Source organism: Aythya ferina (genome assembly GCF_964211825.1).
Source record: "Aythya ferina genome assembly, chromosome: 21".
NCBI classification, from domain to species: Eukaryota; Metazoa; Chordata; class Aves; order Anseriformes; family Anatidae; genus Aythya; species Aythya ferina.
The window spans coordinates 314,631-325,276 of NC_140319.1; the positions used below are offsets into that span (position 1 = coordinate 314,631).

Genomic DNA, 10,646 nt, shown 5'->3' on the forward strand with positions numbered 1-10,646 from the left:
TCATGTCAAGCATGTTCTCATCAGCCTTTATGCTCAGTTGGTGCTTTTCTGTAGCAGAGAATGTCAAGATGAAGAAACTGAGGCTCACAGGCACATGAGGCTGGAGACTTTGAGGACCACAGTCATCACCACATTGCTTCACACCAGCATCTTCATCAAGCCTAGCTCTACTAATGTGAGCCTTTTTTAACCAGATCAGGGCTCAGCCAGATGAGCTTTCAGTATGAGGAGAAAAGGAATGCTTATCCAAGGCCCTTGCTTACAATTCTTTGGCCTTGAGACCAAAGCATGAAGCAGTGGGGGTAAAATACAGGAGAGAGGAGAACAGGGAGTTTTGAATTAAACATAGCTGGAGCTTCTCCTGTGAGATATGAAGAGCCATACCCCAAAGTGTCTGCTTCTCCCACATGACTATGCAGGGACCTCACTCCCAACCAAGGACACACGTCTCCAGCTGCTCTGCAGTGCTCTGCTGCCTCTTCACCACTCACTGGACTTCTCGTGGGCGCACAGAGCCCTGCTGCACCATCATTTGCTGCCCAGCTCGAGCAGGACAAGCTCCACCAAGCAGAGCAGTGAGGACAGCTGGTTTCACCTGGCCTGGGAGCTCTGACGGTGGGGAAGGAGCAACTTCATCCACCCCGAGCTCGCACAAAAGGTAATTGCCAGCCCATGGGAAAGAGGAGACTTGCCTGCTGGGGAGGGGCTGGGCAGTCTCAGGCAGTCAGTGACTTATTGCAGGCTCCTGGGGTGATGAATTGTGGCTAATTGTGGGCAGGTGACAAAGGGAAAGGGAGCAGAGATATTTTCTCCCCTGGCAGCTGCTTCCCAGCCCTGCCCCCTCCTTTCACTGTTCCTTTCAGGCCCATTTGAATTGTGAAAACACAGTGCTTTCCAAAAACCTGCTGAACTCCTTCTGAGGGCTCCTCTCCTGCTCCTATCCTTCCCACCACTTTGCTTTCCAGAAGGCTGCACCATGTGGCAGCCCTTACAGTGCCACAGCACACCATGACAGCAGCTGTCCACCTTCCCCAGACCCACTGCTCCAGGTCCTGCTCCCCAGCCCCAATGCAGAGGGCTCACCTGGGTGGGATGAATGGCACCACATTCCAGCTATCCTCAGTATCCCACTGAAGGAAACACCAGGTGGTACAGCCCTGGGATGGCTCTGATTTGGACCCTGCTGAACGGAAAGGTCAATTGGACCCACACCTTACTCTGATCTAAGGTCAGGTCAGAGAATCATAGAAGCATAGAATGGCTTGGGTTGGAAGGGACCTTAAAGATCATCCAGTTCCAACCCCCCTGTCATTAGCAGGTATGCCACCCACTAGATCAGGTTGCCCAGGGCCTCATCGAACCTGGCCTTGAACACCTCCAGGGATGGGGCATCCACAACCTCTCTGGGCAACCTGTTCCAGTGCCTCACCACCAGAAGGACTGGGTAGAAAACAGAGCATGTGAGGGCAGGATCCAAGGATTCAGTAGATAAGCTTTGTTCAGCAAGCGCTGAAAAGCCAGGAGGCAACAGGTGTCCAAAGGTCCATGTTGGACCCTACAGGAATGACACAGGCTGCCTGACCTTATCCCACACTGCTGGTAGCTCTTTCATCCTTGCTCCATTCAAATGTTCCAGGGATCTACACTAATAGGGGAAACACTAACAAAGGACACTAGTAAATACATAAAATAAATATATACAATAAATACAATATATAATATTATATTAAATATAATAAATAGAAACAGCAGACAAAGAGTTTTCACTGCATTGGCAAGCCCTGGATTTCCAGAGATCCCTCAGGACACAGAGGTGGGTGAGTGCAATGACCCTTTGGAGAGGCTGGTTCATACATAGGGCAGCACCAAGCAAGGTCTGGCCCTAAGCCAGACTGAGCCCACCACAAGAGTTCAGGATTCCTGTGGGATCTGCAGCCCTGGACATATTTGTGACTGGCTCTAAGTGCTGGTTGTACAAGTCAACCAGGGCAGACACTCCATACCCATCCCACTCCAGACTGCATTCATGAGGGGTGTCCTCAATTTCTCCATGCTGCGTTCTGCATTTCTTCACTTCCCACTTCCCCTCAGACAGCCTCTCTCACACTCGCCCTCTTCTTTGCAGCTTGTCAGAAGATGATACCCACATTGGAAAAGCAGTTTTAAATAAAGTCTTACAAGGTGGATGAAATTAGCAAGTAACCTGCTACACAAAAGAACTAGAATTAACTCTTTACTGTGCCCTACAGGGGCTGCTCCACTCCTTTCACCCACCATCCACCCTAAGCCACTGAACATTTGAACTCAATTAATAGTATGATGGTAATTTTTTGGAGTGACCTGGCAAATAGCCGTTAACGTGCACTGACTGGTTTTATCACATGCTTGGAAATTATGGGTATTTGCCTGTAAATTCACTGTTTCCATCTCATCCAACCACAAATGTCCAAAAATTAAAAGCACATTAAATTCAGTCCCAGTAGGAAGCCTCCCAGAAAGGTGTCTCTGTGCACTGAAATGCTGCAGTACAAAATGGGGAGACAACTGTGTGATCAAAAATGATTGCTGCCAGGCTCTCTGGCAACCAGGCTATTTCAGGGGTGAAAGAAATCAGAACTTAAAATAGGTGAGGTTATAAGTGAGCTCTGTCCAAGTTTGTGCAGTTGACTTGGGGTATCTCCAATGATCTTGGTATGATTAAGCTCATGACAGCTGCATGACCTTGAGAGCACATCTGCAAGGCTGTCATGAGACAACTGAGACCCAAAATGTCCCCAAATGATTTTCTGAGTCAGTCAGAAAGTGCCCTCTGACTTTGGCATCCATGGCAAATCTTTCTCTGGGCATGCTGATCTGCCTGGATGTTTTGGAGCAGACCAGAAGAGGTATCATAAGAGTTATTCCGAGGCAGAAACCTGGTGTATGCTCAGACACTTGTAGTGTGCTGAAAGTCTCAGCAAAAATCAATAACAGTTCAGATTTTAGCAGGTACCTGTCTGCTGAAAAACATCTGCCCTCCTTGCTTGCAAAAACCTACTCTGAATAATGAGGGACTCGCTTACCACCCTACATACCCAGGTAAAGACTTTGTCCCAGAGATCAATGGTGACAAAACAGGAGAGCCATACCTGCTTGATGGGCACTCTCTACACACCCTACACAGGGAGACTTACAGACCAGCACCCCTCAAAAGCAGACAAAGGTTCAACCAACATAGAAACCTAATTATGTGTGGCCTGGAGATAGCTTTACCCACAACACTTCCAGCCCTCCCTCTGCCCAGAGAACTGGGTTTATCAAGGCAATAATGAAGGTCCATTTGAAGCTGCTAGGTAGCCCAGACCAGCTGGTATTAACTCACTGCCTTACATCACTTGTGTTTGGTTTCACACCAAGCAGGTGCCTCCACACTCCCACTCCAGAAAAGCCACAGAAGCTTTGCTACCCATCCCACACAGCTGCAGTGTCCCTGTGGCACTGCCATGTCCCTAGGGTGGAGTGGGAGGAGGTTTCCACTTTTGACAGCTACTGGCTGGCCCAAGGCACTGCTGCTTCAAGTGTCCCATCCACACAGTGGATGAATTAGATATTTAGGGGACAACTGCTCTCATCCTGAAGAGCCAAACCAGGCAGTCTGAGATTAGAGGGTGCTCCAGGGTTGTTGAGGCTGATGCTGTCAACCTTGTCCCATGCTGACTTCCAGAGGTCCCATCTACCTTCTGCAAGCAAAGAGCAGAAAACACTGCTAGCAGAGGCAAAAGTAAATTATTTCAGGAGGCTGAAGGCATTGTTTTATGCCAGAGGTCACCTGTACATCTGCCTTGATTCCCACTGTCTCTGTCAGTATGCTAGGGCTGGAATCACCCCTGTGATTTCTGCCTGGCTAGAGCTCAACCCTGGGCTGTGGTTGGAGTTAGCCTGCTGCACTTCTGCACTGCCCACTGCTACCAAAGGAGGCAATCTGGTCTGGAAGGACAAAGTGAGGAAGAAAGAATGGACGTAATGTATGTAATAGACGTAATGTCCCTGGGTCTGTATTAGGGACTGGTGCATTTCTCTCCTTGCTGTGCAAATATGATACAACTGCTTCCCTCACCTCCACTGCCCTGAGATGCCTGATGGGCCAGGAGCTGGGAGCAGGGCCAGCTCTACTAGAGAAAAAGCCATGTTTGCTGGAGAGAAGAGGAGAGGAGGGGAAAGAGTCAGCATCCCTGTTCCCCATACACTGACTGAGTAGCTTGTAGCTGCTGCCCAGACCAGGAGAGACCTGCACTGCAATGTGTAAAGGACTTAAACCTCTGCCATTTCCAGGGCAGTGAGACAGCTATTCTCCAAGGACACATCTGCCTCCCTGTGTTCCTTCTTTGTGAGGCTGGCCCATGGTGGCCACACTTCACCACCTTCCTGCTATGGAGATTCAAGGAGCTTTCTGTGCTCTGGTCTCCTGGCCCTTTCTTTATCCACACCAGCACTGTGGATGCTGGCCAGCTGCTAACACTGCCATGGCTCCTTGCAGAGTTCCTCCTTCCTAGATTGCAGATGCAGCATGAAGCCTGTGTGGCAGAAATCATAGAATCATTCAGTTTGGAAAAGACCTCTAAGATCACCTAGTCCAACCTTTAGATCATCCAGTCCAACTTTTATGCACTCCCCCAGCACAGCTCTACCCCCAAGTTTCACAAGGGCAGCAGGTAACCACCTTGGCTTATGCACAGAGCATCCTTTCATCTCCAGGGATGGAGAGTGCTATGCACTAGGAAAAAGTACACATCCGGTCCTGTCCCTGTTCTAAATCTCTCCCTGCCTGTGATCTCCTGTGATTGCCTGCACAGCTTTAGATAGCCAGACATCCTCCCTCCCTTTGCCGTGGTGCTCCCGGCCCCAAAACTGCAAGAGGGCTGGGAGCTGCCCTGTCTACTCCAATAGCCCATTTCCCTATTTAGGATTGGGAATTGCATTGCTGCCCCAAGGCTGTGGCTAAGGGGCTTCAGAGATGGTCCTTCCAGGGGACCAGGCACTGCAGGAACCAGCCCCCTTGGCTGGCCCTGCTCCCCACAGCTCCACACTAGTGTCACAGCAGCTGCTGCAGCCAGCCCAGACAGTGCCTGGGCTGCAAATCTGTCCAAGCCCCCTTTTGCTCCCTGCTTCTGCACGGGCCCACCAGCACCCGGCACCACTTGGTTCATGTTTGTCTGTCTGCCTGTCTCCTTTGAAAGCGGTTTCCATAGGAACAGGCACGACAGCAGCCCACTGCAGCGTGGTTCTGGTGCATTATCCAGCATGAAAGCACACAGCTGCACCGTATTGTCAGGCAGCTGTTCCCACATCCCCTGGTGCTCAGCACTGCTGTTGGAGCATTTCAAGGCCACTTGGCCACTGGGACACAGCGGTGCTGCAGGTCCCCCTGCATCAGGACCCAGCTAGGGCTAGAGATGCTTCCTTGGGGAGGGAATTCAGCTCAGCTCAGCTCATTCAGCTGCAGCACTTGAGTGATTCCCAGCAGTGCTGTAAGTGATGTGGCAGAACTCTGCCCCACTCTCTGCTTCCACATTCAGGTCTTGCAGTTGCTCCCAGGCAGCACAGCATGAACCCCAGCTAGCTCCCCCAGGGCACCTCAGCAGCATCTCAGTCGGGGCCAAGGCCCTCTGAGCAAGGGCACGAGGAGCTTGCGGAGCAGGGGATCGCAGGCGCTGGAACCCATCTGTGTGTGTGGCATCAGCCCAGCGGGACCTGGCCGGCTCCGCGGCTGCTCGGCGTGGGATTGGCAGTGCACAGTAGCACAAGCGGCTGCACGGGGGGCCTGGAGAGGGCTGGAGCTGGATGGAGGGTGAGGCGTGGAGCATCTCCCAGCCAGGCGCTGCCAACAGAGCTGCTGTTGAGGCCCTGCCAAAACTGCTCCCAGCTGGGAGAAGCATAGCTCCCCGTCCTCCCTCCTGCCCAGTCCCCCAACACCCGGCTGCAGCTGCCTCTCCCAACACTGAAGGGCGCTCTCTGAAGCCCCGGCTTATTGCAATGCCTCAGGGAGGATTGGGAAAGGGCTCAGCAGCCCCCAGCCAGCTCCCCCAGTGCCTCTCTGTGCCTGCACCCACCCTGGGTGCTGTGTGTCTGCAGCATGGGCACCCCTGGGAATGCCTGGGCAGAAGGGCTCAGCTGTAGGGTAGAATCCTGTCCTTTCAAAAGGTCTTTCATCTGGGACAAAAATCCCTTCGGACGTTTGTCCTTTTGGGACAAAACTTCCTTTGGAAGCCAGACATTCCCCTGCAGCTCCTGAAAGGCCAGGCCAAGCCAGGAGCTGCAGGTCTGTCTTGCTGCTTCTTCCCAACCAGTTCACCATATTTCCCCATTCCTTCCCTGATGTCCCAACCCTGTGGTGATGACAGGGAGACAGACGGTGAGGAAGAGGAAAGAGGTTTGGTGACAAGGGACAGAGTGGGGTGGGCAGGTGACAGAGAGCATGGAGGAAGCACAGGGGGCAGGAGAGGAGGAGGATGGGACAGGAAAGGACTTTTACAATTCACTGCTCCACTAACCCTGTAACTAGAGACGTCTTTGCCTGGATGTGACAGACAGCTGGTGGTCAACAAGGACCTTCTCCTCCGGATGGAGGACAGGGAAAGGTGGCTGGGGCAGCCCCAGCAGGCAGAAAAACCCATCTGCCCCATGCTGCCCCAGCTCCCATCAATCCTGGGAGCAGCCCATATGCAGCTGTGCCCCTGTCACATTTGTTATGGGGCAATAATGTCATATTTGTTATGCCTGCAAGCATCCTGAACCCACATCTCAACTTGCTATCACATTGGGCTGGGGGCACAGAACAGCGAGCAGGATCAGACCTGAGCCCAGTTTCTCCAGGTTCTGAAGATTTGAGGTCCTGCAATTTTGGACAGACTGGGTTTCAGGTGTTTTCGAGGTGGTGGGACATGCTACCAGGAACAGATCATGGCACAACATGGGCTGCACTGTACGTGGCACAGCAGATCCCATCTCTGTGGTTCTTGGGGCTTCTAAGCACTCAGTCCCACCCTGCTAGCCTTGACCTACCCACAGCATGCAGGTATCCCACACGATTGTAAGCTCCTTTCCTGGTTCAGAGAGGGCAATCCAGCACTCTCCAGCACAACACCACCACTCCCCAACCCCCAGGACTCTACCCAGCCTCTGCAGTATGTGCCAAAAGGAGCATATGTCTCATGAGGTGATGACTCCCTTGAAGAGGGAGAAGACCTGGATGTCCCCAGGAATCTTTCCCCACATCCTGTATGCTGCAGTGGTTTAGAGGGAGAGGAGAGAAGGTCAGATTTGGGACAGAGAGCTCATTCAGGTTTGCCATACCACAGAGAAGGGTCAAAACAGGACACATACTTCCCCCTGAAAGTCTAGCACCACAGAGCTAAAAAAAGGGTTACTTTTAGGGACGACTTCTGTTAATCAAACTCAGTTTGAAGCTTGACTTCCTTTCAGCTAAAGAGGTGCTGGAGCAAAATCTTTCTGGACATCTGTGAATGGGAATTTTTTTTTAATTTAAAAAAAAAAAAAAAAAAAAAAAAAGTAGTTGCCCTGGGTCATCCTGTGTATTTTGACAGCATGTTTTGGGGCCAGAGAAGAACCTCCCACTGGTGCTGGTCATGTCAACCTTGCAAGCTGCAGCCTTTGGTCAATACCTCTCCATGAGATATTTCTTTTTGTTCTCACTCCAGGGAGAAGCTGGGAACAGCCATGTGGGAAGGATAGCCAGCAAAAAGGGACCTTGTGGAGCATCCTCCTGACATAGGCACTTTGGCAGGTCCTCTCCTGCTATCTCAGGGTCTGATGGAGGAGCTAATGCTGGTGCTCCATAGCAGAAAAAGAACTGAAGAACTAACTGAACAAGACCAAGCTTTCTACCTTGTTCCTTGAATAGCATCTGAAGGAAAAAAAAAAGAAAAAAAAAAAAAAAAAAAAAAGTGAGAATTGTCCATTAATGGGTGGTTTTCAAGAAACAGTCAGCATTTCACCTGACTGCATTCTTTTCATTAAAACACTTGCTTTCAGAATAAATTTAAGGTGTCTTATATTGAAAATAAAAGAGAGCAAGCCAGAAGGTTTGCAGCTGAGAGGGGTATTGCAACATCTCCAAGTCAAGGGAAAGCTGGTAGACCCTGCAGTCAGCTGAAGAATGCAAACCCAGGACACCTGCATGACAAGCATCACCCAGCAGCTGAAAGAAATATCAGATTGTCATTTTTGGCCAAAAAGCCCGAATGGCCCATAAAAACAAATGTCCTGCCCTGCTCAAACCTGTTCAAACTTGTACATAGATTCAAGAACATGTACATACTGCCCCATATGGGCATGCACAGATGCCCTCACATGTTCACAGACATGTTTACACATAGATGTGCTGTACTGACCATGCTCACTTGCAGCTGGCCTTTGAATATTGGCCTGGCAATGTTTGTGGAGATGCAGGTAAGGAGCTCTGCTAATTGTTCCTACTCAGTAGGCCACTCTGCAAGAACTCTCTAAGATGCAGTAGCATGGAAATGAGCAAGGCCAGAAGAATCCAGGGGGAGTTGCTCACTTGGCATCCCAGCCAAGTAAGGCCCAAAGCAGCCCCTCCTGTCCATTCTGCCCCAGCAGTGGGCTCCTGCATCCTTTGCCCCCCACTCAGCAGAAGCTCCTTGGCATGTAACTTGTTAACGCAGTGCAAAGCTTGGCCCCAAAGACTGGCATAGAGCCAGAGCATACAAGCAAGCCCCTGCTACACACACCAGAAAGACAATTGTGACTGACAGCACCTGGGCCTTGGCCCGGAGATGCTGCTCCAGCCGACATCCTGAGCAGCAAGGCCAGGTTGGGCTCTGCGAGATGCTGTTTGCATGGCATTATTGTTCCATGGGAAACTGGCTGTCTTCCTGCTCTTCATCTGTCAGCAGGATTTTCAGAGAATATGCTCCCAAATATGAAGTGAATGTGGCAGGCTGGGCTGGAGCCCTTTGCTAGAAACCTGGATGTCAGAGTGTGTCCGGTTTAATCCCAGAGTCTGTGAGAATCAGTATAAAGTAGCATATCAAGTGAACTTTTCACTCTGTGGCAGGAGGGATTACCACAGCCCCTTTGTTTGTTGTGCACTGCGTAACTGAAAACACTTTAACCCTTTATTGCAGCCCTTCGGCACTAAGTACCCATGAAAATTCCTAGGCAAACTGCAGCTGTTTCACTCTCCGCTGGGTGGGGGGAGACGGGTACACTCATTTTTTAAAAGCTGCCTTTCCTGGTCTCCCTCTCAGCTAGGGGAGTGGGTTCTGCTTTAAAATGCTTCATGACCAAACTTCCTGTGAAGGTTTTGTGCTACGCAAATGTGTTTCCAGCCACATGAGGTGGTGAAGGCAGCCCCAGCTGCTTCTAACTTGTGCATAACCCAGGCCTTGTGAAGGCAGGGAGGAGACTCTACCAGTGAGATGTACAAGCAAGTTTTGCAGCTATAAAGCACCAATTACAGCCCTTTCAGCACCCACATAGCTCACCAGTCTGTCATCTTTTACGGCCCAGTGTTAGTGCAGTTCCAAGGAGAAAAAATACACAAGAATACCCTGCCAAAATATTAAAGTGAGATCATTTTTATTAGAAATGTTCCCTTTAGGGAAGCAAATTCTGATGTGAAGCAAACCAGAAAAGTTATTCTGTTTTAAAATGAAGGAAAATATAAATTCTGGTCTCTGAAAAGATTCTTTATTTGATCAATCACTGGTGCTGGCCCTCCATCAGTCTTGATCCTTTTCCCTATAAAATGTCTCAAAATTTCAGCAATATGGGAGAAGTCTCTGGGTGTCAAAGTGTAACAATTTCAATGTTCTTTTTCCTACTCAATAACTTTCCTGCAGTTGGAGAAAATGAATGGGAAATATAATGGGTAAAAGGCAGAGCAAAACTCCAGGGCATGACTCATCTCATTGCCCTCAGCTGCAAATTGAGATGAAAGAAGGAAAACATCCCATTTCCATTTTCACAAGAAGGACTTTGAAATCCATGCTGAAAAGCTAAGTTTGAAAGACAAATGGACTTTCCACCTCACTGGCAACTGGAGGAAAAAAACATATCCTGGGAGAAGAGAAGGAAAAAAAAAAAAAAAAAAGGCTTTCTCCCTTAGGAAGTTGCTGGTCTGTCCCCTACATTGTCTTCTCAGCAATAATGAGAATCCAGCTGGGCAACCCCTCACTCATCCCCTGATATTATCTTTAACACCAGCTCATGTGTAAGGCCTAGAGGAGTTTTCTGGAGGCATTTTAAATTAATTCATGTGGCTTCAGCACAGTGGCTATATCCCAGTATTCATGTCCAGCACAACAAGTGGGCCCTGAAGTGCTTGAAAGCGAATTGTCCAGTCCAGCCCAGCCCCTGAGCTCTCCAGACAGACAACCTGTACCTCTGCAGAGCAGTTCAAAGCACAGACCTGGGGCACCTGCTTATCTGGAGTTTAGCAGGCCCTTTAGACTCCCTGGCCCTTCTGGGACCAGTCTAAGACCAGTGGGTGTATCCAAAAGCTGCATCCATCCAGATGTGTGTCTGTATCCAAAGAGATGCCTAAACTCACATCTTCCTTGCCACAGCCTGGGTGCAGAGCATGTCATCACCAGCACATGAAGAGATGCATCACAAAACAGCCT

At 50.0% G+C, this 10,646-nt stretch overlaps 1 long non-coding RNA gene across 1 annotated transcript; it reads left to right on the forward strand.

Annotated features, from left to right (window-relative positions):
* Nucleotides 1–433: 433 nt before the first annotated feature.
* On the forward strand, nt 434–8,037 carry LOC311422392. The gene is made up of 2 exons (XR_014685312.1): nt 434–658; nt 7,698–8,037. It is a non-coding gene; the product is annotated as an uncharacterized lncRNA (long non-coding RNA).
* The last annotated feature ends 2,609 nt before the right edge of the window (nt 8,038–10,646 follow it).